At 45.8% G+C, this 27,886-nt stretch overlaps 1 long non-coding RNA gene across 2 annotated transcripts; it reads right to left on the bottom strand.

Moving 5' to 3' along the window:
• Nucleotides 1–60: 60 nt before the first annotated feature.
• Nucleotides 61–27,886, bottom strand: LOC143820632 (uncharacterized). 2 transcript variants are annotated; one of them, XR_013225426.1, is made up of 3 exons: nt 27,562–27,886; nt 4,835–4,986; nt 61–809 (listed from the first exon to the last, which is right to left on the bottom strand). It is a non-coding gene; the product is annotated as an uncharacterized LOC143820632 (long non-coding RNA). The 2 variants fall into 2 exon arrangements; XR_013225425.1 differs by lacking the exon at nt 61–809 and adding an exon at nt 2,248–3,666.

The following is a 27,886-nucleotide window of genomic DNA, read 5'->3' as shown; positions in this document are numbered from 1 at the left end:
ATGATTCTGGGTTTCCAAACATTCTCACAGCAGTATCTGTTTAGTCCCGTAGTACTTTCCATTTATTAGCATTGTTCTGTCATTCAGACTCAGTGCTGAAAACATAAATGAATTCACAACTGGAATGGTTTGCTTTACTCAAATTGTACAGCTCCCCCAAATGTCACAACGCGGACATAATTCACCTAGGTTTTTTTTTTTTTAAATTAGTTCTTGAGATGTTGACATGATAATCCCGCTGTTAGTGTTAAACTTTTGGTTCTGACTCCACCATGACTCGGCAATAACTCTGGGTGATGAAGACAAACATAGCTTCCTGAGTCAGAAATCGCAGCTCTTGAAAGGATTTCAGGCTTCAGCCCGTTAACAGTTAAGATGACCAATCATGCTCCAGAAAAGCCCCGCTTTTTCCGAAGAGCGTCTCAGAGGAGAGACAAAACCCAGCTCCCCTTTAAACGCAAACACCCCCTCTGGCAAACCGGATCCCATTTTGAACTTCTGTTGCTTTGAAATGTTAGAGCTGCTGAATGATGTCATCTTACGGCCCGCGCGGTATGAATGAGCGGGTGGCAGCCAGCCCAGCCGGAGAAATACCTGATCGCATGGCTCATTTACAGGAGGAGAGATTTGCGCGGTTCCCAGCAGTGTTCTGGAACACGAGGGGGAGAAAAACAACAGCAGGGTCTTGTCAGCGGCCATTTTTCTTGGAGAACTGTGAGGTGGATCCAACCAGTTCACACCTGCACGTGTTGCTGAACTCCTCATCTGCTGATGGCTTACACTGAATGTGGTGTGAACCGTCTCCTCGCCTGTGGAGAAATAGAAAAGCTCTTTCTGTGGGTGTTTGATGTACGATGATGGCTTATTCACACGTGCAAGGCATTGTCTAGGCCAGGGGTAGTCAAACTGCGGCCCTCCAGATGTCCATGGACTACAATTCCCAGAAGCCCCTGCCAGCGAATGCTGGCAGGGGCTTCTGGGAATTGAAGTCCATGGACATCTGGAGGGCCGCAGTTTGACTACCCCTGGTCTAGGCCCTAACCACAATTGATGGTTTCTGCAGGGTCAGGTACTTAGACTTACACCCCTTCCCATGCCTGACTGGAAATGGCCTGTGGGAGGGCACACAGTTCAGCACAGAACATGGTATTGCATCAGTAGTAATACTGCGTATTTCATGGCGCCATGTTTTTCTGTAGCAGCCACCTTTATTTTTTAACCCTTTGGGATTATAGTGAAGTAGTGTTTCTGAGTAACTGATTGCTCGGCTTCTTTTTCCCCTGTTCCCTTGTGTTGCGGCATTGCATAATCCCTAGATAGTGTTACAGCAATAAATTGCAGCCTCTGAATAGGAACAAACAAACACAACACCAAGGCAGGCATTAAGGGCCAATCAGTGGCCTTGGTGGGACGTCTCAAACAGCTTTTGAGTTCTCACTTTTTGTTCGATGCTCAGTGTTCGCTAGTTGCTAAAGAAAAGGGTTGCATTTGTGTTGTTCTGAACCCACCATTTAATAGTCTCTATGCCTTGTTGATTGGCTCTCCTGGGGAATTGGTTGGCCACTGCATGAACCAGGATGCAGCCCTAGCGGGACCGCCAATCTGATCCTACAGGGCTGCTCTTAAAGATCCCAGGCACATTCTGCAATAAAGTCTCAGCAGACCCTCAATAACACAGGCTCATATCCGAGAAGTCCTGGCTAGAGCATTTAGTATAAATAATAACATTGACAATGCACTTTGGAAAAGCATTATAGAAATGGTAAATAACATCATTATGTCCCTGTAGATCAGTGGTAGTCAAACTGCGGTCCTCCAGATGTCCATGGACTACAATTCCCATGAGCCCCTGCCAGCAAACGCTCATGGGGATTGTAGTCCAGTGGCTCATGGGAATTGTAGTCCATGGACATCTGGAGGGCCGCAGTTTGACTACCCCTACTGTAGAGCTTTGGAAGGAACACAGCCAACGCGGTTGACTCCCTTCTGTTACTTGTTGGGGGCTTAATGTCACCCAACAGAACCATGGTTCCATAGATCCCTCTCCGAAATTACTTTTTTTCTAATAGGAGAGTGGAGTGGGAGAGGGGGAATCCTCTCAGTTTCTGACAGCCTCCTTGGGGCTTGGCAAACAAATGTGAAATGGCTTAATTAAAAAAAAATCAAGGTGTTATGGTTTCCAATGTAACAAATATTTATCATAAACCTAACAGCTTTACAACTGAAGGCGGTACATGGAGTCATAATGGCTGTAAACATAGCTACGTTTGAAGCGACAGGATCTTCCGAGCCCTTCAGGAAGAACACTCAAAACAAAGCCAGATTTGAGCAAACAAAACACAACGTAGATTCAAGTGGGTAGCTGTGTCAGTCCGAAGTAGCCGTTTGAGTCCAGGGTCACCTTTCGGACCAACAAAGTTTTCTTCCAGGTGTGAGCTTTCGTGTGCTCACATGCTTCCTCTGACAAGAGAAAAAACAGAATGTCCAAAAGATTCACTTAAAGAAATGCAGGGCTTCTTCTCTCCTGTGTGCTCTTCAAGGGTGTTTGGTGCTGCTGTGCTGGATGCTTTCTTTGGCTTCGGCCTGCATAGAAATCAGTAATTTCCCTCAGCCAGCCTCTGGCCCTTCTTCCTCCTGCCGCAGGCCGGGCTGACTCAGTCAGGGGGAAAGAGTTTTAAACCATAGCTTTAACCACAGCTCCACAAACGGCTGGACAAAACCTTTCTTTATAGCAACTCCTAAAGGGGAAATTCTCAGATGCAATTTCTCCCTGGTTGAGCCCATCACATACTTTTAAAGAAACCAGCAGTTCCCCACAGTTTCTGTGAAGCACCATCCCACTGTCCTCCTTTAGACTTTTGCTTTCTGGTTGACAATTTTGGCACCTCCATAGTCTGGTTGGTGCATCCAAAAACTTCCAAGAAACACATAGCACGGAGACACCTGCTGCGACCAGAACTCAACTTCAACATGGCAAAAGTTGTTTTAATGCCAGTGGGGGAGAGGAGGCGAAATTCTTATAGGTAGCCCTGGGACTGGCTTTGATTGGGGGAAGGCTAGCGCTTGACTTTTTGACCATTTGGGATTAGAAACCCTGGGAAATGGGAGCACAAGATATCAGGAAAGCCACATGGAGCAAAGAAGGGAAATCATTAACTATGAAAGGCCCTGGAGTGGTTTAATAATTGTTGTTCCAAGTTAGAAAAGAGCCTGCATAAGGGAAGACGGGGACAGGAGAATGTACAACCGGCAGCCGGCTGGAATGATTAGCAGGACAGACTTAGTAGCTAATTGATCTGCAAGAGGCTTCAGACAAGAAGCATCTCAAGATCAAAAGCGCCTTCCTGTTGCCAAGGGAACCTTTGGCCTTGGAGACAGGTGCTTCTTCTCTCTGCTTCCCTCCTGCCTCAACGTCCCGTATTGCTCCGGAGTCTGATGGTCTTCACTGGAGAACCCTGCCCCTCTCCCTTTGGAAACTCCAGGCAGGGCCTTTATTTGACACTCGGCAACACTTGTGTCCTCCTGGAAGCATTTTCCTGTGCAGTAAAGGAGCACTGATCGCCCAAATAAGTTGTCACTGCATTCATGTGGCTAATTTCATGATAGCCCTCTTTAAGTATTTGAAAGGTTGTCACTTGGAGGAGGGCAGGATGCTGTTTCTGTTGGCTGCAGAGGGGAGGACACGCAGTAATGGGTTTAAACCTCAAGTACAACGATATAGGCTAGATATCAGGAAAAAAAATTTCACAGTCAGAGTAGTTCAGCAGTGGAATAGGCTGCCTAAGGAGGTGGTGAGCTCCCCCTCACTGGCAGTCTTCAAGCAAAGGTTGGATACACACTTTTCTTGGATGCTTTAGGATGCTTAGGGCTGATCCTGTGTTGAGCAGGGGGTTGGACTAGATGGCCTGTATGGCCCCTTCCAACTCTATGATTCTATGATTCTATGATTCTATGAATTTTCCTCTAGTAGCATAGGGGATACTAACAAGCCCAGCCATGTGATTGTGGCTGGGGAGGTACGCAGCAGACAAGGTACGTGTGATCAGAGTTCTGCTAATTTTGTCTTCACAGCTTAAAAAAAAACTGGAATATTCAGCCTTGTAACCCCTGCACACACCTTAAAACTGAATAGTCTGCTACAAGGATAGTTGTCTCGTGATGTTCCTGTGTGTGTGATGATCAGCTATGAATATGAGCAGAGAAGATAAAGAACCACTGAGATACAGTGGAGTAAAATTTGAGTCTTAAGCCTGCTGGGCTGGAATGCTGTTCTGCTGCTACAGACTAACCTGGCTACCCACCTGAAATTCCAGCGTAATCATCGCAGAGGGTCATTTTAAACTGACGTACACCATTTAACGCTCATTGAAGTCAACAGGGTTAGAACGGTGTAACTCCGCTTAGAAGGAGGAGTCTCAAAGTGGCTTACAATCACCTTCCCTTCCTTTCCCCACAAGACACCATCTGCACACAATAGATAATGCACTTTCAATGCACTTTAGAAGTAGATTATCCTGTTCTGCACAGGAAAATCCAGCTGCCAAATCACATTGAAAGTGCATTATCCAGGGTGTGTGGAATGGTGAGGGAGATGGGGCTGAGAGCTCTGAGAGAAACTACTCCATCTATCTGCTAGAATACTGTTTTGGTGCTAAAATGCCTCCCTGTCTCTTCCTCTCTCTGTGTGCATGATTTGTACGGAGGAGATTAAGACAGTGAGATGCCTTTCTAGGTAACGGGTTCAGGACCTCTCTCAGTTCTCAAAAACAGCCCTCCTCTGCTTTCCCATGATGGTGTCAGGACAAAGTGAAAGGAAGGAATTAGCGCACCTCACCTTTGTTCATGAGGAGGTGCCATGGCAGCTCTGACAGGCGCGGCGGTGGAATTAGGTTGTCAGTTGAGGTGTGTGGGCAGCTTCCCTCACTAAACCTCCCTCCGAGCAAAGGAGATCTGGCTTTTCATCTGCCACCTTGGAATTATTCCAGACTGAAAAGAAAACATTACATAAGTAAAGACAATCCAAAATAACTCTGAAGAGATGACATGACTTCTGGAGGCTCACCTAGACACGTTGTGACTTGGACAGAGGGTTTCTCCTACTCCATGTCACTCCAGTTATTTCTTTACTTATTTATTATATTTTTATACCGCCCTCCCCGAAGGCTCAGGGTGGCTCACATAAAACAGAAACGATACAGATCACTTGGTTTAACAATAATGAAGTGATAACAACAAGCAACATGGAACAGTAGAAAAATATGGAAAACATGAAATGAACTCACGGGCGGAATTGTAGTGGGTGCCATAGGAGGGAGGCTCAGGGGGAGGGCCCTTGGAAAGTGGTTTTTCGGGTCAACCTGGTGGAGGAGCTCCCTTTCGTTCAAGTTTCATCGGGGCCCTGATCTCCTCTGGGAGCTCGTTCCACTAGGTGGGGGCCAGGATAGAGAAAGCTCTGGCCCTGGTTGAGGTCAAGTGAGCTTCCCTGGGGCTAGGGATCACCAGAAAGTTGGGAGTGCTGGAGCATAAGGCTCTTTGGAGGGGAGGGGGTGTAAGTAGAGAGGGGATCCCTAATAATTATATTATTATGACTGTGAGAAAACAGATGTTTGTGTGTGTGTGTGTTTGTGTGAGGAGGGGGTTAAGAACCATGTAAGAGAAAAGGGCCTGAGAATACCAGTTATCAGACCTAATCTGAGGGACTCTAGAATGCAGCAGTTCAACAACTCATAGGCCAGGGATTGTTTAAGAAGAGGATGCATGAATGAAACCGCTGAATACTGACTATCGATCTATCAAGGCAACATTGTCTACTTGAATTAGCAGCAGCTCTCTATGGCAGGGATTCCCCAACCTGGGGGTTCATGACCTTTCCCAGGAGTTCAGATGGCCGCTGAGATCACTAGACATCCCTGGATCCCACTTTCCCCTGTTGCTCTACAGGCCTCGTCTTTCTCCACAAGGGAAACGGAAAATGATCAATCGATCGATTGGCTGGCTCCTGCATCTTACTTCTGCACCCACATCTCTGAAGGGGCCTGTCACCACTTCTGAGGTTCCTCGAAGTCTGAAAAATATATCAGGGGCTCCTCCATGGTCAAAAGTTCTAAGGTCCCAAGCAGGGTTTTTTGACATCATGCACAACTTGATCTTTTTACCTGGAGATACCAGGGACTGAAGAGCCTCTTGTGGCGCAGAGTGGTAAGGCAGCAGACATGCAGTCTGAAGCTCTGCCCATGAGGCTGGGAGTTCTGTCCCAGCAGCTGGCTCAAGGTCGACTCAGCCTTCCATCCTTCCGAGGTCGGTAAAATGAGTACCCAGCTTGCCGGGGGGTAAACGGTAATTACTGGGGAAGGGAATGGCAAACCACCCCATATTGAGTCTGCCATGAAAACGCTAGAGGGCGTCACCCCAAGGGTCAGACATGCACAGGGGATACCTGGAGTCTTCTAAATGAAAACCAATTGCTCTGTCACTGAACAGGGGCCACCTAGGTCAGGGAAATCACAACCCGTCTTGGCAAACGGAGGAAACTTGTTCATTTAGATGTGGGTGTATGTCACAGACTCAAGAGGAAGGAGATTATCAGGGGTAGCCTTCTGTGAGGCTACCCAAAATGGCCGGAGTCTGTGCTCCTTGCCTTGTGCTTTACTTTGCAGCTGAGAGAAAAGATGAGTAGAGAGAGGCAGGGAGGGGTTTACATAATGATGCCTTCAGAATGGATAGAAGAACCTCCACACCCAAATTGCTAGAACTTGGGAAGTATACTATGAGGTTGATGAACCATTGTGGTTAAAGAAGCTAGGAGGATATGCTGTCTCCCTCTTCAGAGGCCAGATCGCTTTAAGTACCACTTTTTGGGGAGCCACAAGAGGAGAAGACTTGGCCTACAAGCTCCTGTTTCTGGGCCTTTTGGCTTATCTCATTGGCCATGGTGAAAAACAAGGTGGTTAACTGGATAGGCATTTGGTCCTAACCAGTAGGGTTCTTTTTATGTGCTTATGCAATTTATGGGGTGGGGCTGCTCCAGTAGGTGTTTTGCTCTGAGCAAAGACACCTCCAACATTAATTGTCCCCCCCCCCAATCCCTTGGCACATTCCTCCAGTGTACTGCTTAATCCCCCCATGTCCACAATAAAAACCACCCACGGATTAGCCTTGCAGTTCCCAGCTCTATTTAAGAGATTATATCTCTGCAACTTTGGAAATGTCAACTAACGTTTTTTTTTTTTTTTTGTGGGTCAGATTTTCATCAGAAAAACGAGGCTGAATACAGTTTGCTTTTTCACAGAGCAGTCGTGGGAACCGAAATCTTTGGTTGTCTTAAACCTGGCACGCAGAAACTTAAGACTGGTACTGCATTATGAGCTTTAATCATATTTGCCCCTCATAAAAACCGAGTTCCTTTTCTTCATCTAAGCATTGGCTCCTAAAGCATCAGAAGCCTTCTTTATTCGAGCAACGAAGCCCCAGGCTGCCTGCTCACATAACCAATCTGCTCCTTCACTTGTGGCCAAGAGACCAACGGAGCCGGTGAGTGATCCTTCAGGGGGACCGCGATCGGATATGCATGAAGTCCCTAACATAGTCAGCTCAAAGCATCTTGGGCAGCTTAGCTGGGAAAGGCATCTGGAGGGCTGTGGCCAACATTTTGGGCGAGAGGGAAGTGCAGACGAACCAATGGGCTGACTTAAGTCCCTTCATAGACTCATAAGGGTTTTGTCATTCAGCCAGAAATGGATTTGTGCAAGAGGACTGTGATGATGTATGTTTTTATTTAAAATATTTTAAATATTTATACCCTGCCTCGGGGGAGGGGGATGTCCCCAAGGTGGCACACACTATTTTTTTCTCTGTTCAAGGGGGTGGGGAGTGGGCAGGTTTTCTGTTGTCTGCCGAGGCACGGTTGTAAGCCTGCACTGTAGTTGACCAATGAGTGGCTAGATCTCTTCTGCTGGATCCAGTCACTTAGTGCAAATTGGTGGGAAGATCTATTGTGGGGCTTTTGTATATAAATTGGGGTTAGTTGTGGGATTCTCCGGTCCAGTTTTTTCCTCTTGAACCATCATGTTGGGGTCACAATAAAGAGCTGAAATTAACTCCCAGTGCCCTGGTCTCCAAACCATTGATCTAATATTTTAATTTTGTATTGGGTCTACTAAGTTACCATTCTGGGGAATCAGGAAAAGAATTTCTCCCAAATGGCAAGTGGAATTTGAACCCTATTCCTCCCCGTTCCCCCAGGTTCATGCACTTGAACACTGTATGCTGGATCCTATCCTCTTTTTCCCCTGGTGAAAGAGGGAAGAGGGGTCACCATTGACCTTCAAAAAGGTTTTGCTGGGAACCAGAGGACAAAAGTCTCATGGTAACAGTGTGAAAATAGCGTTCCCACCACGGGCAATTACCTGCCCTTACCTCTCCATGCCGCTCTTCTTTCAAGCAGGAACACAAGTGGGTAGTAGGAAAAAACATTGTATCATGATGCTCTAGGAATTCCCCAAATCTCTATGATTACCGCCATAGGGAACGGTGAATTTGTAGAGCATCACAATGTCCCTTCTGGGTACAGCCAAAAGTGATCTCATGTAGCATTGTTCTCCCCACCGCCTTTCGCTCCTGCCGGAATGAACAGCCTGGCTGGCAAAGCTCTGGCCCTTAAAGTTTTGGGAATCCTGTACCCCTGTGCCCTTTTCCTTGGGAATTAATTACTGCCCTGATACTGCCCTGGAGCCTACAAACCCATGCAGGTTCTGTTCATTGATGCTCTGTGTCCTTAACTCCCCCTCTAAACATGTTGCTCTCTACACATTTGTTGGGTGTGGACTATGAGTGACGCAGCACAGCAATTGGGTTCGGAGAACAACCCTGTTCAGAAGTAGAAGAGCCTGTGGCTTTAGGGGAGAGAGAGGGAAAAGTTAGTTTGACTTGGTCAGCACCAGCAGCTGTGGCCCAGGAGAAGACGAGAATGCTACTTTTATGAAAACTTTGGTCATTCCAGGTCAGGCAAATGTCAGAGGCAGGGCAGTGTGCGTAAGCTTTCTATCCCATGGCTGGCATGCCGCTGAATGGCGACACTTGTTTAATCTTTGTAACAAACACCTATTTGTTCTCTAAGATCAGTGGGCAGCTGTTGGCATGACAACTCCCCATCTTGTTGCCACGGAGGAGACCTCCGTCCCACGTCAAGGGTGGGGCGCTGGTTGGATGTTGCCTCCAGGAAATGAAAAAAAAAAGCAAACTTCTGGCAGTGCAGCAGGCTCGGATCACCGAGGGGGGACGAGTCTGCTAAGATGAAGGTCACTCAACCTCTTTTGGGTCTGTTTTCTCTGAAAAGTCAAGCAGGCGGCAGGAAGCGGCAGTTACCGGATACGCAGAGTTCAGCCGTGGCGATTAAAAGCACCTTAGGTTTGAGGAAGAGTTGGAGAAAAGGGGCGGACGCCATGGCTTGCCTCGTTAGGGTACTTCTGGAATTGGATAAGTGGCTTCACAGGTCATTCCAAAGAAGGGTGCTTCTCTGGATGGACTAGATCTTAGGAGAAACAAGGAATTCAGACACAGTGACCACAAGAGAAGTCATGCTTGGGGGCGGAGCAATGAAAGTGGCTAGTTCTCTAGCTTGTGGCTAAGTCCGTTAAGGCAGCCCCTCCACAGCTCCTGTGGACCTGCAGGAGGCTATGAACCCCAGCTTGGGAATCTTTGCGGTCGACTGTTCGAAAAGAGAACTTCCCCTGATTTTGGCAGACACGGAACTCTACCAGCTAAACTGCTGAAGAATTCATAACATAGTACCTAATACATCTTGCAACTTTCCTGCGATGTGATTTTTCTTTGATCATTACAGCAAAGATAAATCAATGCAACGTGGCCATTGAAATGCGAGGGGGGGGGAAACCATGTCGAGATTTTTGTCTTCTGAAAATGTAAGTATCATACTTATTGAAACGCTGTAGAAAATATTTAACCTATCCCCCAAAGGTTAAGTAATCAACTGATAAGATTTGTAGGGAAAGCATGTTCAAATGTATTCATTAAACACCGTGTATGTCGGGTCATTTTTCAAAAGACTGACTTCTGTGCACCCACCGTTAGGAAGTGGGAAGAAAAGGCCCAAAGAAAACCCGGAGCAGACCTTGTGAACAAATACAGTTATGCATTGTGCTAAGAGCGACTGCTTTATATATCAGAGGGCCTCAGCGCCAGTCAAGAATAACAAGAAGGAAGAATGCCTTAATTCAGGGGTAGTCAAACTGCGGCCCTCCAGATGTCCATGAACTACAATTCCCAGGAGCCCCTGCCAGCATTCGCTGGCAGGGGCTCCTGGGAATTGTAGTCCATGGACATCTGGAGGGCCGCAGTTTGACTACCCCTGCCTTAATTGATACAATTTATTCTTCGACCTGTGCTAAAAGGACGGATGCCAAGCACTTATTCGTCACAAGAACTCGGCCAAATATTTCTGCTTCCCTCTTAATTTATGTATGAAATAAAAGCGAGGTGGGAAAGGCGGTGCTTTGTAAGGATCACACTAAGAAGTCTGTTAAGAGGTCTGCGACCTGCAGAGACAAATATTTGTTTTTGGTATGGGCTTAAGTATCCCTCCCCCTCATGGGGATTGACTGGGCCCCAGTTCTTATGTAATGGAAGGACTTTGTTGTTGTTAGGTGCGAAGTCGTATCCAACCCATGGACAATGATCCTCCAGGCCTCCCTGTCCTCTACTATTCCCCTGAGTCCATTTAAGTTTGCACCGACTGCTTCAGTGACTCCCTCCAGCCACCTCATTCTCTGTCGTCCCCTTCTTCTTTTGCCCTCGATCGCTCCCAGCATTAGGCTCTTCTTCAGGGAGTCCTTCCTCCTCATGAGGTGGCCAAAGTATTTGAGTTTCATCTTCAGGATCCGGCCTTCTAAGGAGCAGTCCGGGCTGATCTCCTCTAGGACTGACCGGTTTGTTCGCCTTGCAGTCCAAGGACTATGGACAATGGAAGGACTATGGACGCCATTTTCATGACTCCAGCTCCTGCTGCTCCAAGAACGGAAGAGCCCACCTGGGAAAGGATGAGAGTCAAGGAACCATAGTAGCAGAGGCCAGGTTGGAGGGGTGGTGGGAATCAGCATTGTTTTATTCACATGGCTGTTTCTGCATTCTCATGTGACCGAAGACAGGGTCACAGAGAGTTCCCATTAGAACACTCTTGTAAGGTAAGGATGAGTCCAAGGAATATCATCACCAAGAACTGGTTGCTTTTCCAGGTTCCACACAAGAAATGCTGGTTTCACATGGCACCTTGTCAAAGAAATCTGCTTCCTCCCAGGCAGTTTTACGCTATCATGATCCTGTTTAGCAAGTGTGTGTGCATGGTGTCGCAGGTGATTTAGGGCAGGTGATTTAGGGCAGCCCCATAGGGTTTTTAAGGCAAATAATTAAGCCAAGGTGGCTTGCCGTTGCCTTCTTCTGCAAAGGTGGCTTGCCGTTCTGCAAAACGGCAAGCAAGGTGGCTTGCCGTTGCCTTCTTCTGCAAAATATTCCTTGCTAGTCTCCCATCCAAGTCCTGACACTGCTTAGCTTCTGATATCCGGCTGTATAATAAACCATTCCACGTCCCCACCTGGCGAGTAAGTAGTATTGTTTCTGACTCGAGGTGAATTCATGCCCTCCAAAATGTCCTATCGTAAACAGCCTTGCTCAGGTCTTGCAAGCTGAGGGCTATGGCTTCTAGATAAGATCCGGCAACTATGGTTATATATATCCAGCTGAGATCACCGCGATGTGCTCTATGTAGGACTACCCTTGAGAAATGTTCAGAAACTTCACTTGGTGCAGAATGCTGGAGCCAGGATGTGGAGTAGAGTGGGTCATAGAGCCCATATCTCTCCAGTCTTGCTCCGTTTAAATTGGGTCCCAGTTTATTTCCAGGCGCAATGCAAGGTGTTGGTCTTGACTTTCAAAGTTTAGTCATCTTAGCTTCTAGGGAGAATTCAGACTTAATCTGATATAGAACCCACCGATTCTTCTTTTGGGCCATCCATGAAACTCTCCCCCGAATGTCCCATTTCGATTGCAAGTGTTAAGCAACAACTTGAGTCATCTTGACCCTCCTTCTTCCACCCTCTACCGGTAGGGATGGGTAGGGGTGGTATTCTGGCATGTTCTCTGTTCTAATGTGATTTTATGTCTTGGGATTTCCTGTCCTTTTAATGGGGGGTTTAATGGGATTTTATCAGATGTTTGTAACCCACCACGAGCCAGTTCCAGGAGTGGTGGGGAATAAATCAAATAATAAAAAATAAAATAAATAAATATATGTATTTATTACCTTTTAATTCCTGCTTTTCCACCAAGGAGCTCAGTCAGGACTGCCTAAATTGTCTCATTTTTATCTTCACAACAGCCCTCTGAAGTAAGTTAGGTTGAGAAAAAATAACTTGGAAATATATCCATCCACGAATCGCAACAAACCTCCAAGAACAGCTTCAAAAAGCATGGAAAGTTTGTGCCCGTGGACCTGTCATGAGCTTGACTTAATGAAGCATAAATAAACTGCACAAAATTCATCACGGACCGGTCTCTGAGCCAGTTCGTGCCCATCTCCAAGCAAATTTCTCAGGGAGGGGAACGATTTTCATCCCAGCATTTCAGATCTTACTCTGACATTGGTTGTCAATGTACCAGGCTGTTTCAGTGCCATCATGGCCGTTGCCCCTTTCTCTCAACGACTCTATTTTGAGGGCCTCCAAGGCTGAGGCTTTCAGTTCCCTACAAGTCGGTATGGTTAAGTGACTGCATCTCCCCAGGCCCACCCTCCCACCACAGATAATATGAATCCAGGGGTGGGCTACAAACACACTACAAAATGACCAGTCTGTGGCCTTGCCTGGATGTTATGACAAACAACATTTTTCCTGTGATCAACGCAGCTATTAGTGACGTTTGCGAATTCTTCCCCCCTCCCCCCCCCTTGATGGGGAATGCAACTGAAGCCTTCTTAGCAGGGAAGCCTTGATGCAGAATCCAATTTGCTGTGATGTCCAATCACAGATGCCTGGAGTTTACTTTCTCCCCACAAGCCGGGAATCTAAACCTTTGGTTAATCATAGTTTGTGGGGAGGAAGCAAATTCCAGTTTGCCCAGGAACTTCCATTGAGATGTTGCCACGGGTTGGAGTTTGATTCAAGGCATCCCAAAACAGACAGCCTGCTAGCACTCTCTCTGCACCAGGATGTGGGAAGGTGAGTGGGTGTATTGGGCCACCATGAGAACAAGAGGTGTACGTGTCCATCAGAGAGAGGTTTGCTATGTGATGTCCAAGTGTGGCCTAAATAAAGGATTGAAGCGCGGAAAGGAGAGAGAGAGAGAGAGAGATTTTGAACAACAGAACAGCCCTGCGTCTGAACAAAATAACTCAACTATGCAGACACTAAGCATTTACTAAGGCAGCCTTTCTAAACTTTTTGATCATTGAGAACTCCCTGAAACATTCTTCAGGCTTTGAGAAACCCCAGCAGTGGCACGATCGTGCAGAATATGGTTGGGAAGCATAGCTGTGTCCATGCCCACATGGGGCCCCTCCCCTTCCCACCCTCCAGGCCCATCTCTGGCCATTTTGGGAGGGAGTGGGTGGGTTGACATGCCATTTAAAAATACATGAAAAATGAATGAATTCCCACCCATTCGGGAAACCCTTCCAGGGCTGTCAAGGGTTTCACAAAACTCTGATTGAGAACGCCTGTACTAAGACTTCACTGTAGGTCTTCTATAAGTCACTTTGCAATTTCAAAACAGAAGAAGAACAGAGAACGACACATGGAGAAGACCCTTTTGCTCACCTCCGTGGCCTCTAGAACAAACACTTCAAGATAACATCCCACTCAGTTTCTTTACTGTTATGCTGTTGCATATTTTTTTTAAAAAGTAAAAAACTGCAAAATTTCACCAATGATGCAAGGGGATATTTAAAGTGATATCTGAAAATAAATTTTACATGGCTGATTTTGTCCCCCTCCCTTCCTCAGTTCCGCCTGACATCTAAGAAGAAAGACCGCAACTGCATACCAGTAAGAGATTGGGCTGATTGAAAACAGTTTTGCCCATCGGTGACATCATACGTGAGGCACAAGGTTTCTGTCAATGGCCTGGCTACTGGCAGAGAGAGAGAGAGAGAGAGAGAGAATGTTTTGCTGCTATTGCTAGTATAGTATGAGTAACAAGATCCGAGGTCTGCTCCACACTAACTTTATAATTATACTATTTTAATGGTAAACCAGACATTTTGGCCAAGAGTTATTTAGACATTCTAGCGCTGCATTCAGTTTTTCCTTTTAATGTTCATCCTGAATGCCTCTTAGCCTCCATATACAACATATAATCTTCCTGCGTTTTTCTCCCTTCCTATGGTTTCCGCAGTCCTTTGGTGTAGCAAAACACATGCATCTTATTTGGCTGCATTCTACCAAAACCCAGAGGAGAGAGAATTTGTTTCACAGAAAGCCATCTTTATCCCCAGGTTATTTCCTGGTTCAGCTTCATGGGCTGGTCTTCTAGACCTGGCTGGCGTTAGGACTGAGGACAGGAGGTCTCAGACTGTGGGTCACGGGGTAGATGGCGAGGGTCAAGTCTTCTGAGAAGGAAGAGAAAACAAGAAGAGCAAAGCCGCTTCCTTAGGAGGGCTGGTGACAGCTGGACTAGAAAGGACTGTGTCTTGTTCAGGCCCCCAGCATGGTAGGCTGAGGCGCCTAATTGCTAGGTTTGGTAGGGGATGGGGTGAACTGACCAGGAGCAGGAGGGAAGGTAAACACAACATGCCTATGTCCCCTGGAAGTGAGATAGGCATGTTTTTTTTTGGGGGGGGGGCAATGCTATGGTTTCTTGGCAAAACCTCTATGGTAGAATTAGCTTCTACCATAGAGTTTTGCCCACAAAGCAGAACATCATCCCCCCAATGTCACCGACTAGCCACATTTCTTTCTGGCTTCTTGCCTATTGGGGGGGGGGGGTAATACCCCCTGCTGGCCCATGGGGGAGAGGTGCACCTGAATCCAGGGGACCCCTGACCCAAGGGGGGGGTCTGGCATCTCTACTGTCAGTGGCTGGAATCGTGGCCTGGAACTACAGGGCCTTGGTCTCCACCCTGTTGGTGGCATGCCCTCTATCAATTATGTCTTGAATTTACACTAGCAGAAGCTGGGTCTGATTGGTGCCTACCTGAGATACTATGGCAAGTAGGGCCTCCTCTAAAAAAAAAACCCACCTCAAAGTAAACATGAAAACAAGTTCCACTTGAAAAAGGTTGAGAACCACAGCCTCGGGCTTTTGAGAAACCTAAAGTTTGGATCCTGTGGGTGACCCAGATGCAGATTCTTGATTCATACTGCAAGTGGTTTCGCACATTATGGGAAGTACTGAAAAGCAGATGTAATTCACCCTCTTGCTTTTATGCACTTACAAAGTCAGACTTGAAGAGGACCATGTGCATTCCTTCTTCATAAGAGATATGCTCCTGCTGTGTGTAGGGGGGGGGGTATCCTTGGCCCTTCAGGATCACATAAAGAAGCATGAATCTCTTTGCCTTTAGCAGTTAGGGGACCATTTTCCTTGTAGAAATAACCTTGCTTTCTTCAAATACACTGGAATAAGAAAGAGAAGCTTTTCATGCCTGTGTTTCCATTTCAGCTGACCCTTATGATTTCTGTCCCTAGCTGTTAATGGTGCAGTGTTTCCACCCGTGAAGAAGGAGGTGGTGGCATTTGGTGGGAAGTGACTCAACGCAACCCACTTCTTTTACAAGGTTACAGTGAGTACATGTCATTCCTCGCAGGCTATAATTCCCCATAGTCCCTTGGGAGGCAGCCATTTAGCTGAAGCAGTTTGAGCCTGTGGCTCTGGGCATGTACACATTCAGGATTTCTACTCTTTTCCATGCTGCTTGTACCAAGGTTGGGGGGGGGGAGGTTGGGATGGCTGACTCTTTAATAGAGTCTTAATCTGTAGAAATGGGCAGACAGAGTTTTTCATAGCAAAGAGGTAAACATTACCAGGTAAATAACATCCCATTATTATTCTATTAAGGGGGCAGGGCACTTTTTCTCCAAGGTTTTGGCAATCCTACTGGAAGACATTCAAAGAACCTGTCAAGGTGGGTGCTAGAGTATTGTCTACTCACAGATAATTATAACTCGATAGGTCAGGGGTAGTCAACCTGTGGTCCTCCATATGTCCATGGACTACAATTCCCATGAGCCCCTGCCAGAAAACGCTGCCAGAAAACGCTGGCAGGGGCTCATGGGAATTGTAGTCCATGGACATCTGGAGGACCACAGGTTGACTACCCCTGCTATAGGTTATGCAAATAGTAGGGCAGCGTTTGGCCTTTAAACATTCAGGAAATCTAAATTTCGTGGTTTCTTTGCCAAATCAGTCCTTCCAGAATGTTCCATCTGACCACCTAAAGAGAAATTGGCTTCAAGCCTTTATATATACCTCTCCTTTTATGATACTTCTTTCAGAACTGAGGAACTGATCTTTCTCCTAATCATGTGAACATTTTTGGGGGAGTTAAGTCTCACAAAGTTCAAGGGTTTACTCCCAAGTAAGTGTATGAAGGCTCAATTGGAGCATTGGAGTGTTTTCATGAGTTAAAGTAAAAGCACAGTCTTAGGAATTAGTTCCAGTGGGACTTGTTTATAAGTATGTATCACATTATATCATAAACATTGGAACCAATTATGGGAACAACAAAAAAAAACCCCTTTTTTAAGGGGTACAAAATTCTCAGAATGTTACTGGCTGGAGTTAATCAGATAATTATTGTGCAGGTTGCTCATAATGTGCTCCATTGCTATAAAAACTCCAGTGTATGAACTGTGTATTAATTTCAATTCTAGCCTGTGTGTATCAAGATTGCACAATATAGGCAAGCATGGCGTGTAGCATTAACAAATCCTTGGTTTTATTGTATACAGTATAATTGTAATGAAGGTGCTTTGTAAGAATAGTATTTGAATGTCTTACAAATACATTTTGGGTAAAACAGACATATTGATCCGAGTGATCATTCGGTTTTGACAGTGTCTCTTTTCTTCTTGTTGTATCACTTGAACATCATACAGACCGGAGGCAGAATGTTAAATACTCCATGGCATTAAACTCCACTGAGGACCCTCCCTGCCCCAAATCCCGCCCACTCCCAGCTCCACCCCTAAAGTCTCAGGTATTTCCCAACCCAGAGACAGCAATCCTAGAGTGCCCATCCTATTCCCCCCATCTTTGATTCTTCCTTTCTCCCTCTGCTTCTCTCAGTGTCCCCCTCTCTCTTTCTATACCTACTGTAACTCATTTTCTCTTTCTGCCTCCTCCACCCCATCAGTCTCTTCCCTCCCCATCACTCTCCTCTCTTTTTCCGTTTGGCTGCTTGGCCTCTTCCTTACTGCAATGGCGGTCGCTCACCTGCCCCCCCCCCAGGCTCAGCTGCATGAACAGCAGTAAGTGGCTACAGATTGACCTGTCCCCCCTTGCCTGTCCCCCCTTGCCTCACGGCCTCAGTGGCACTAGAAGTGGTTTGCTCAACACTCCCACCCTGCGGCTTCACCACCTGTGCAGTTAGTCTGTCCTGTCGGCCTGTTCCTTGCCGTAGTAGCTGCTGTTTGTCTATGCCAGGGGTAGTCAAACTGCGGCCCTCCAGATGTCCATGGACTACAATTCCCATGAGCCCCTGCCAGGGGCTCATGGGAATTGTAGTCCATGGACATCTGGAGGACCGCAGTTTGATTACCCCTGGTCTATGCCTCCCACCAACTTCACCGCCCTGGTGGCTCTGCTGGCTGAGAGCCTAGACACTCTGCTGAGGTGGTTACCCCTCACCTGCCCCTCCCCAGCCTTGCGTCCTCGGTGGCATTGGTGGCAGATTACTCAACCCCTTCCTTGCAGCTTCACCACCTGGGCAGCTTGTGTGACTGCTTAGTCTGTTTCCTGCCATGGTGGCTACTGTTTGCCTCCCTCCTTCACTGCGCCAGTGGCTCTGCTGGTCCTCTCTCGGTCTCTTTATAATTTCTGCATCTCACCTGACCACTTCATCAGCCTCTCTGAGCAGGCCTGTTGAGGCTCCCCCCCACCCCAGTTTGGTGGTTCTCCTGGCATGACTCCAGTTGTGCTGGGTCCCAGGGCAGCTCCTGGGTTCTGCTGCTGAAGGAGCAGCCAGGGTCCTCAAAGGTATGTGCCCTTGATCTGCAGATTTATGATGATGATGATGATTCATTAGATTTCTTACCTGCTGCTCCCAGAATTGTCTCCTGGCGGGTTACAATAAGAATAAAACCCCAATACATAGATTTAGAGATCCACCGAGAGGGGACACACCTGAGAAATGGATACTTAGGTAGAAAATATTCCTGGTTTCTTCATTCTTTCATGACTTTTTTCTGTCTCTGTTTTTTTTTTGGGGGGGGGGCATTGCTAAATGATCAGCTCCTGAATTTTCTACACTCCCATGGAGGGGCTATGGATTTTAGCTCAACAGTTTCCTTAGCTGACCGTAATATCCCAAGAAAACCTTTACACCCTAGCATGAACCATCACTTGCATTTAAGAGCCACTGCATAAAAGATTCCAAATGTTCCAGCTCTGCACACTGGGACATTGTGTAGGTACACCGACATGGTCTGCGTGATTCACTTGTTCTTCCTGCTCTCTAGTTTATACAGGGCTCATCCATATTTCATGGAGGAAAGGTACAGCAGAATTAAAAATACAGCATTACTATTCTGTATATATTTGACAATGTGTGCTTCGTTAGGTCCAATACACATGGGGGACGATCCGGCCAAAGTGAAGCGCTTATCTTTTATGATCCTTATCAATGTAGCACTGGTGCCGTATAGAGTTTCAGAAACAAAAATTAATCCAACCCCTGCCCTTGAAGAACTCACAGTTCTAAAGTAAGCAAAGAGAAAGGCCACAGGGGGTAGGGCAGGGTGGGAAGAAAAAGGCAGCAAGAGTGACAGAGCAGTTCAAGATAGTTACGAGATTTGGGGATGACAATTAAGGGGTTAAACTCTTTACGAGAAGGTAAGTTGCAAATCTGGAGTGCTAACTGCGTGGCATGAACAGGACTTAAATATGCTTAACTTTTTCTGGATCATGTTGTTTGAATTAATTTGGAGTGCTTTTATGACGTTTTTCAGGAAATAACCAAGGGTTTGGGCCTGCAAGCACCTTTCCCCCATAGTGCCCACTTTTGCTTTGTAGGTGACATGGTTTTTATTTATTTTCATTTATACCCAGTTCTCTCACCAATGGCAAACAACTGGGGCAAAGAGATTAACGTGATGCTATGGGGCAGTCCTGTCTTTTGAAGATACACATCATGCCAATGATCCAAGGAGGCTCTCACAGCATCTACTCTTATACACAAAGCAAATAAGACTTCTAGGGCACAATGGAGATTCAAAGGCAGGTCTGAAAGGTCTGTTTTGTTACAATTCTTGTCGTGATAGGTTGAGTCACGCAGTGGCAGAGGGTCAAAACCTCTGAATCCCCGGTCTAGTATGAAATCTTTCTGGGTAACCTTGGGCTGGCTTTACATTCTCAGCCTACCCTTTCTGATATGGTTGCTGTGAGGATGAAATGAATGGGAGGAGAACATTGTAAGTCACCTGAGGTCCCCATTGGCGCAGGGTGGCAATGAATCTTGGGCTGAGAGAACACACATGGAAAAATGGAAGAGGGAACACTAGAGGCTTAGGATATTTTTCAGTATTGGCGCACTTGGGAGTCATAGGCCCTTCCTTGCCCCCTCTAAGGGATAAATAACTTGAATGGGGATTTTAATGGTTCTACCACCTCTATTGGACAGATCCGAGAATTTAATGGCTGCCGCATTTTGTGCTTTACTGTTGTATTTCTGTCTATGGTTTTTAGTGGATATTTTATTGGGTTTATAAACAGACGTTTGTAACCTGCCACGAGCCATATGGGAATGGTGGGTAAGAAATTTAATAAACAAACAGACAAACAAACAAACAAACAAACAAACAAACAAACAAACAAATGTACAGTTAGGCTGTAGATGGAGGCATCCCTGCAGGGCACAGAGCTGCCTCTTTGTATAACACCTCCAGAGAAGAGGGGGGATCTGATGTTCCTCCAAGGTTTCAATCAACTCTGCCAGCTTTTCTCTTCCTAGCCAGCGCTGCATTACCTTTTTCACTCAGAGGGACTCAGCAGTCCCTTCTTCCTGCCAGGGGGAAGCTTATCCCTTTCACCCCTGATGGTCCATTGAACAAAACCATTTCTCGACCTTCAAGGCCAATCTGAGGTGAAGCTGTTAAGAAGATGTATCGCTCTTCCTTTTCTTCTACCTCCTTGTTCCTTTAAGCAGGCCTCTTCAGACCAGGCCTACAGAGCAAACCCAAACTGGCAATACTAAAATGGGACCTTGGTGCTTTATGGGCACATGCAAATCCTCTTTCCTGGCCAGGCATTTGGGCTGTCCCCCCCAACCCTTTTGCCTGAATGAGGATTTGGGAGGGAGGGTTTACTGTGGCACACATCCTTTCATTGGCACAACCAAACTGGCACAACTGGAAAGATGGTTTCTCCCTATGAATCGCCCCTGGGCAGCTTTTCTAGCTGCATAACTCTTTTGAGGTTCAATGCTTTTACGGTTTTTGTTTGAGAAATTGAGCTGGAGTAGTCGCTTCTGTGGACTGTCTCCCAGCCCGGAGCCGGCCCTTGCTTCCTCGGGAGACAGCTGTTTTCTATTGCAGGAGTCTCAACATTGTGGCTTTGTTGATTGTCTTTTCACCTCCAGATTTAGTTTTAGTTCCAGCGAAAACATAACGAACCATTTTCGTAAGTTATTTAGTGCCGCTGTTGGAACGGCTCCATCTGCATGCACTCGGAATTCTCCCCTCTCTGTGTGTGTTACTGTGAAAGATAGGATCTAGAATGAATCTCGCAAGTTCGCATGGAATAAATCAAAGTAACTTTTCCCATAAAGATTTGTTTGGGGTGGAAGGAGCCAAAAGCTTTTCCGTCGTTAGTGGCCTAGATAGAAAGTCAGTGATTTTTCTCTCATTTAAAAAGGAAAAACCCTCCTGGAAGTGCTTGACTGAGACGACTTCCTTGTGGGGATGGTTCCACAATATGGACTTTTTGCCGCTGTAGAAACAAAGGCATCTCTGCACAACAACAAAGCTGCCACGTCAAGGGAGCCTCCTGTTTCCCCTTCCTGTCCCTTTCAGCCTGACAAATCCCCCCCCACCAGAGGCGATCCTGAAGGTTTCAGTAGCTGTTGTCCTCATTGTCATCCACTGCGGCCTGGGTGTAGACAAATCTCATTGTGTAATGTGGTCAGGAAAGTGTTGGCTGGGCTCAAATCCTTCATTGGCCGTTCTGCAAAAAAGGGAAGTCTTTACAGACATTATATGCACATCAAAATTTGAGTCCAATGGGCACCTTTAAGACCAACAAGGATTTATTCAAGGCACACGTCACACATGAAAGCTCATGCCTTGAACAAATCTTTGTTGGTCTTAAAGGTGCCATTGGACTCAAGTTTTGTTGTGATGCTTCAGACCAACATGGCTACCCACTGGATTATATCCACATGTACCTGGAGTCCTACAACCGTGTGTAGAGCTTCTCTTGTTGGGTAGTGTTGCCAGGAGTGGATTGGGATATATCTGGCGATTTTGGAGGCAAAGCCTGGGGAGGAGAGGATTTGGGGAGGGTTTGGGAAGGGGAAGGATTTCAGCAGGCTATAGAATCTACCCTCCCAAGCAGCCATTTCCCCAGGGGAACTTGTTATTTATGTAGTCAACATGGTGCTACAGGGACTCATGCAAAGGAATTATTGTAATCCACCCTATCAGAGACTCTTTTGGCAGAAGGCTTATGGACCAATGGGAACTGTCCATTAAGGACCAGTCAGGGCTCTTGGTGGGCTGGTTTGACTATATATTAGTGCTGCTCCTATGTTCAATGTTTGGTGTTTCTGGTTGGAGTTTGGAGTTAATAAAGAGCCGGTTGTTTTCCGAGAGCTGTGTCTGTGTCTACTGAACCCGCAGGCTTAATAGAACGCTCTGGATTGCCTGGAGATCAATTGTAATTGAGGGAGATCTCCAGTTGCGACCTGAAGTCTGGCAACGCTACTAATACGAGAAGTCACCATGCTGTCCGAAGATGTATTTTGCATGCACGTATAGATCTGTCTGCTGGATTTTTTAGGGTTCTGGTGAATGTATACCAAAGCCACGTGGAATACAAATATGGCTCCTATTCAGACAACATACTAGTGTGTGTATGTGGGAGGGCTGTGGGTAGCCTGTGCTTGGTCGCTGGGCTTCTGGTATTCATGGGTGTAACATCTGGAAGGGGCTTGGGGTGCACCATTATGTGGGGAGGATTGCAAAACTGCTTCTTGACAGCCAGGCATGGGGATTTATGGCTTAATAACAGTGTGGAAATAGGACAGTAATGATACGGTGCCATGAATCAACGGGGCAAATTTGTTCAGCTAAAAAAAAGGGTGCGTGTGTTATAAGCAGAGTTCCCTCTGATGGTGTCAGGGATCAGTGGGAGGGAGTGAAATCATGATCAGAACAAAACTACCCTCTTTACGGACAGAAATATCCCAAGCGACTCCATGATCTTCAATTAATCTGTTCCTTGGATGTAGATTGGAATTCCACTAGGATGCCACTTGCAGTGAATGACAAAACAGCCTCACCTGGTTAGTGGAGAATTGCCCCAGTGTAGAATTGATTTTAGATAGGATTGTTAACACTCCCCCCCCCCACAGTCCACTAATACTTGTCTATCCGAGAAAAGCTAGCTGAAGTTTTTCCCACCACTTCTCTCCATGCCAGGAAAGGTTTCACTCACTAAATTTTGTTGTTTAAAGGTACAGGAACAGAGCCAGCACAAAAAAGTTGGCAATCTTCGCAGTAGATTGTATAGCTTATGACTTGGCTCATGGTAGGGTTTCCTTCTGCCTTAAATGACTTATTAGATTCATTATTTAAGTTCAGTAGAATTTGTTGAAAAAGAACATTTAAGGCATCTCGAATTAAATCGGATGGAACGTAACTTGAATAGGCATCTCTGCAAGTATTTTTTTTTTACCTTCCTTGCTTTTTTTTTTTTTAAAGGATCTCATGACAGATGAAAGGGAATAAATCTCCAATCTTTGGCTCAGTGCCTCAAAGCCTGACCACTGTTTTACTAGATGCATGACATCTTCCACTTGACCTCAGTTATGTTAACCTCTTTTTATAAAGGAAATGTATCCTGAGATCAAAGATGTGCTGCAGCATTTTTATAGGAAGCTAAACCTGGGAACATATCAAGCCTGGGTGGGAAACAGAATATTCTGGAAGGGTTTTTTACTAGTAGACTCCACTCTGCAAAAAGCGGGAGGAATGCTCAGCAGTAATGCTAGTGTGTTTTTTTCTCCTTTGTCTGATTAAGACATAATACTTGGATTTAAGCTCGGGAAGCGCAAGCAAAGCTATTTTAGATCTTATTTCACATGATGAAGACGGTTAGGAAAACACAAAAGTATTTATTGATTCAGTTCAATGTATACACTTCACTATGACGTCTTGGAGCGGTGTATACTTGAGAGAGCGAGGGACTTTTAACCTGCAGGACAGATCTTTGCATGACTTACATAAATACGGAGGCTTCATAGGCCATCTCCGACTCTGTTTGCTGCCGTGTGTGTTGCGGGTGGTTTTAAATTCGAGCGATGCAGCTCCACAGAGCAACAGGCAAGTCACAGAAGGGCAACCTGTGGCACAGAAATGCTACCAGATGCAGAAAAACGCTGTTTCACGTTCTTTGAACCCAGGATGCATTTCCTTTCTAACATCCCATTATAGAGTCCAGCTTTCTGCCAAGACTAGATGTGCCTTACCTATTCTGATGTACAATTAGGTGGACCATATTGAAGAGAATTTTATATATTTATTGTTGTTGTTATGTGCGAAGTCGTGTCCGACCCATCGCGACCCCATGGACAATGATCCTCCAGGCCTTCCTGTCCTCTACCATTCCCCGGAGTCCATTTAAGTTTGCACCTACTGCTTCAGTGACTCCATCCAGCCACCTCATTCTCTGTCGTCCCCTTCTTCTTTTGCCCTCGATCGCTCCCAACATTAGGCTCTTCTCCAGGGAGAAAATAAAATCTGTCACTATCTCCATTTCTTCCCCATCTATTTGCCAGGAATTGAGAGGGCCGGATGCCATGATCTTTGTTTTCTTGATGTTGAGTTTCAAGCCAACTTTTGCACTCTCCTCCTTCACCCGCATCAACAGGCTCTTTAGTTCCTCTTCACTTTCTGCCATTATATATTTATATATTTATACATGTATATTTATCCATATAATTTGGGGCTGCTAGGAACAGACTTCTTTTTCATTCGGCCAAACGTGCAAGTTCAGGCCCACACAAACATGTGTGAACGTGCGTATGTGTGTGTGTGTGTGTGGAGATGAGATGGACTCAGTTCTAGTCACGGCCATTAATCAAGGAATTCCGCAACGAATACACAATTGCTTATTATCTCAGATGGCTGCCGGATGTGAGGCAGCAACACTGGCATTCTTTCAGCTCTTTTAATGGACCATTTCTTTATTTGCCTTGGGCTAAAAGTGTAAACGGTTCACGTAGGTTGATATGTCCTTTGTATCTGTTACCCCCTCTCCCCCCCCCATCTCTGATGGCTCCTGGACTCTGACAAGCCAGTGAAAGGCTTTATGAGTATGTTGGGGGGTTTACAATGTTCCTCCAATACACAAAACAACAAAGCAGAAAAACCCTTTAACTAGCAAGATTGGATTTACGAGTATCTGAAGGCCAGACTGTATATTATAATGGAAATGTATGACTGGATCTCCAAATGCACACGCACACACACACACACACACACACACACACACGACTGCAACAAAGGTCAGATCCAGGCTATGGTGCTGTGCAAGGATGGACTCTAACCATCCTGTTTCCCCTCCCCATTTGTCTGATTGTAACTGTACTTTGTGGATTGAAACGGAGGGCAGAAAGACAGACAATAGCAGGATGCTTGTCTTTCCCCCCTGTGAGGATTAATTGCAGCCTGGATGGTAGTTTCAATTTGGAAAATGACCAGGAAAGTTAAGTCTGCACTCAACGCTGTTTCTGTATGCTGTTTATATCTGTTATATGCTCTCTCACTCTCTCTCTCTCTCACTCACACACAGATAAAGCTATAGTACATACATAAAAAATCTAAATAAATAAATAAATACATGAGATGCAGAATAGCAAAATCTGCCTTATACAGTTTCCTATGGAAGGAAGCAGGGTTTTTTTTTTTAAGAAAGGGGATAACTTGATGTGGTGTAAATTATTTGATCCATCAGAAATAAAGAAGAGCTACCGCTTGCATTTGTTTTAGTGTAAGTTTTACCGTTTCTGCATGTTTTAAACAGGCAGGGTTTTTTAAAAAATGAATGCAACACTATTAAAGGTCTCTGGACCAGAAGGAGAACTAGATCAGAGAGCCACAAGATTTTCAGGTAAAAGCTTTCAAGACTCAGGTATTTGACAAAGGGAGCTTTGGCCCTTGAACGTTCATAACCCCTAGATAGAGTCTGCAAGCTGAAGCAGGCCCATTCTGCCACACCTTTATAAAAGGGCCCTCCTGAGCAACTCTGTTTTAAATAATTTTCAGGATACCAGAACTGTTGGAGCCTTCTTGGCTTCAGGTAGGACATTCCAAAAGGTGGAGGTTGCAACAGAGAAGGCAGGACACAGACAACTGTCAATCATATGTAAGGTGGCACCTTCAGAAAGATTTGCTCAGGTGAATGAAGTGGTCACTGTGGAATATAGTGGTCTGGCACATATGATGGTCCAGCCTTTCTCAACATTTCACCATTGAGGAACCCCTGAAACATTCTTCAGGCAGCAAGAAACCTGGAAGTGGTGCAATTGTGCAGAATATGATGGGGAAGTAGAGCTGAGCATACACCCACCTGGGGACCCTCCCCTTCCCAAACCCTCCAGGCCTATCATGGGGGGGGGGGTTTGACATGACCATATATGGTTGTATTACACGATAAATATTTAATGAACTTAAAAATTATATAAAAATTAATTAACTCTCACCCGTTCACAAACCCCTACCAGGGTCATCAACCCCCCCCCTTCCGGGTTTAATGAAACCTTGGTTGAGAAAGCCTGAACTGAACCCAGGAGCTAATGGCATAAGTGCAGAGTGGGAGAGATATGCCTACTTTGCCTAGCCGCAGATATTAAGTAAATGGTGGCATTCTGTGACAAGTAGAATTTCGGAGTCAACTTCAAAGGCAGACCCAAGTAGAGTGCATTGCAGTAGTCTAGTCTCAATGTGACTTTGACATGGATCCATGTGACCAGATCTCCTGAATCAAAGAAATGTCTGGGCTAAAGGGAGGATGAAGAAAGTGCTCTCCACCCCCAGCTATATTAAGTTGCCCAATGCAGGATAAGCCTGAAGCATCCATGATAAGTGTCTGTCCAGAATGCCCAGTTGTTAACAGCCTTGCTCAGGTCTTGCAAACTTGTAGCCTGTAGCTGTCTTGGTCGAGCATTTCATGTTGGGCCTTCCTCTTTTTCTGCTGCCTCCAACATTTCCTGTCTCATGTTCTGGGATGTGGAATGGTATTGTGTTTCCCTCAGACCTCAGAAGCTAATCGAGGTTGACATCTGGATGGAAGACCACCAAGGAGTACTTCGCAAAGGAAGGCAGCGGCAAACCTACTCTGCTTAATGACTTGCCTTGAGAACCCAACAGTGCTGCAGAGAATCGGCTGCCACTGGGTGCCATCTTATTTACACACGCATATTTACTCTTCCAGTGAATCTTATCTTCTCCTGTATCATGGGTGTCCAAACTGGCAGGGCCTCATGGGAATTGTAGTCCACAGACCTCTGGAGAGCCACAGTTTGGCCACCCCTGTCTTATATATTTCTGTTGTAAAACAATCGCTGAAGAAACTCCCATTCTGCACTACACTGAAGCAAATTATATCTAAAGTCACAAAGATATGACACAGCAGTAAGAGGAAAGGCAGACGTGCCTCATTTGTACGTGAAGTGTAAACAAAACCCACTTTAATTCATCTGTAGGCTTGTGATCCCTTTGAAATGCCCTTTACTTCATTCATGGGATCATTCCCTTTGGGCATGGTTCCCTCCTATAACTCTCTTCCCTGCCTTACTCTGTAAACATTAAATAATTTGCCATTGGCACAATATGTGTACAAATCTATAAGAGGCCATTAAAAAATAACCAGAACAAAATCCATTGTCCCAGAGTGATAGGGAGTCAGAAACCTGCCTTATCTTTGTCAAACAAGATGGATATTCAAGGGCTCCTGGTATCTTTACTCTCCTCCTGACATTTCTATTTATAGAAAATTGGATGAAGGGGGAGAGAGAAGGGAAGAAGAAAAAAAAAGAATTGAACAATCATATTCTGGAAGCTGTCAGATAAGACAGAGTCAAAGGAACAGCTTGTAGCTGTCTCTTCAAATCCCACTAACCTTTACCATACTGTTTCATTACTTCTTTCCTTGTTATCTTCAAACATTCTTCTCCAAGTAGAAAGTGACAACCAGAGGAAGGCTGGCCAGAGGCTGGCCGTGGCTTGATTGGGTTATCCTGCCTTTCGCATTGCCCTCTTTAGTGTCTCTGCACAAGCATGCAAACTCCCCGAGAAGATATCAAATCTGTCTTAACAGGGCTCCTGAGCCCTCTAGTCAGTCAGCACATAAAGAAAGTAATACCCCCTTTTCCCTACTTGGCGCAGGAATCTCTAAGAGCTTTCTAATCAGCTCCTTGTCAGGTTGTTTCCTCTGATCATCTTAA

The sequence above is a fragment of the Paroedura picta genome, chromosome 11 (assembly GCF_049243985.1).
Source record: "Paroedura picta isolate Pp20150507F chromosome 11, Ppicta_v3.0, whole genome shotgun sequence".
NCBI lineage: Eukaryota > Metazoa > Chordata > Lepidosauria > Squamata > Gekkonidae > Paroedura > Paroedura picta.
This window is presented reverse-complemented; position numbering and strand designations above follow the sequence as displayed.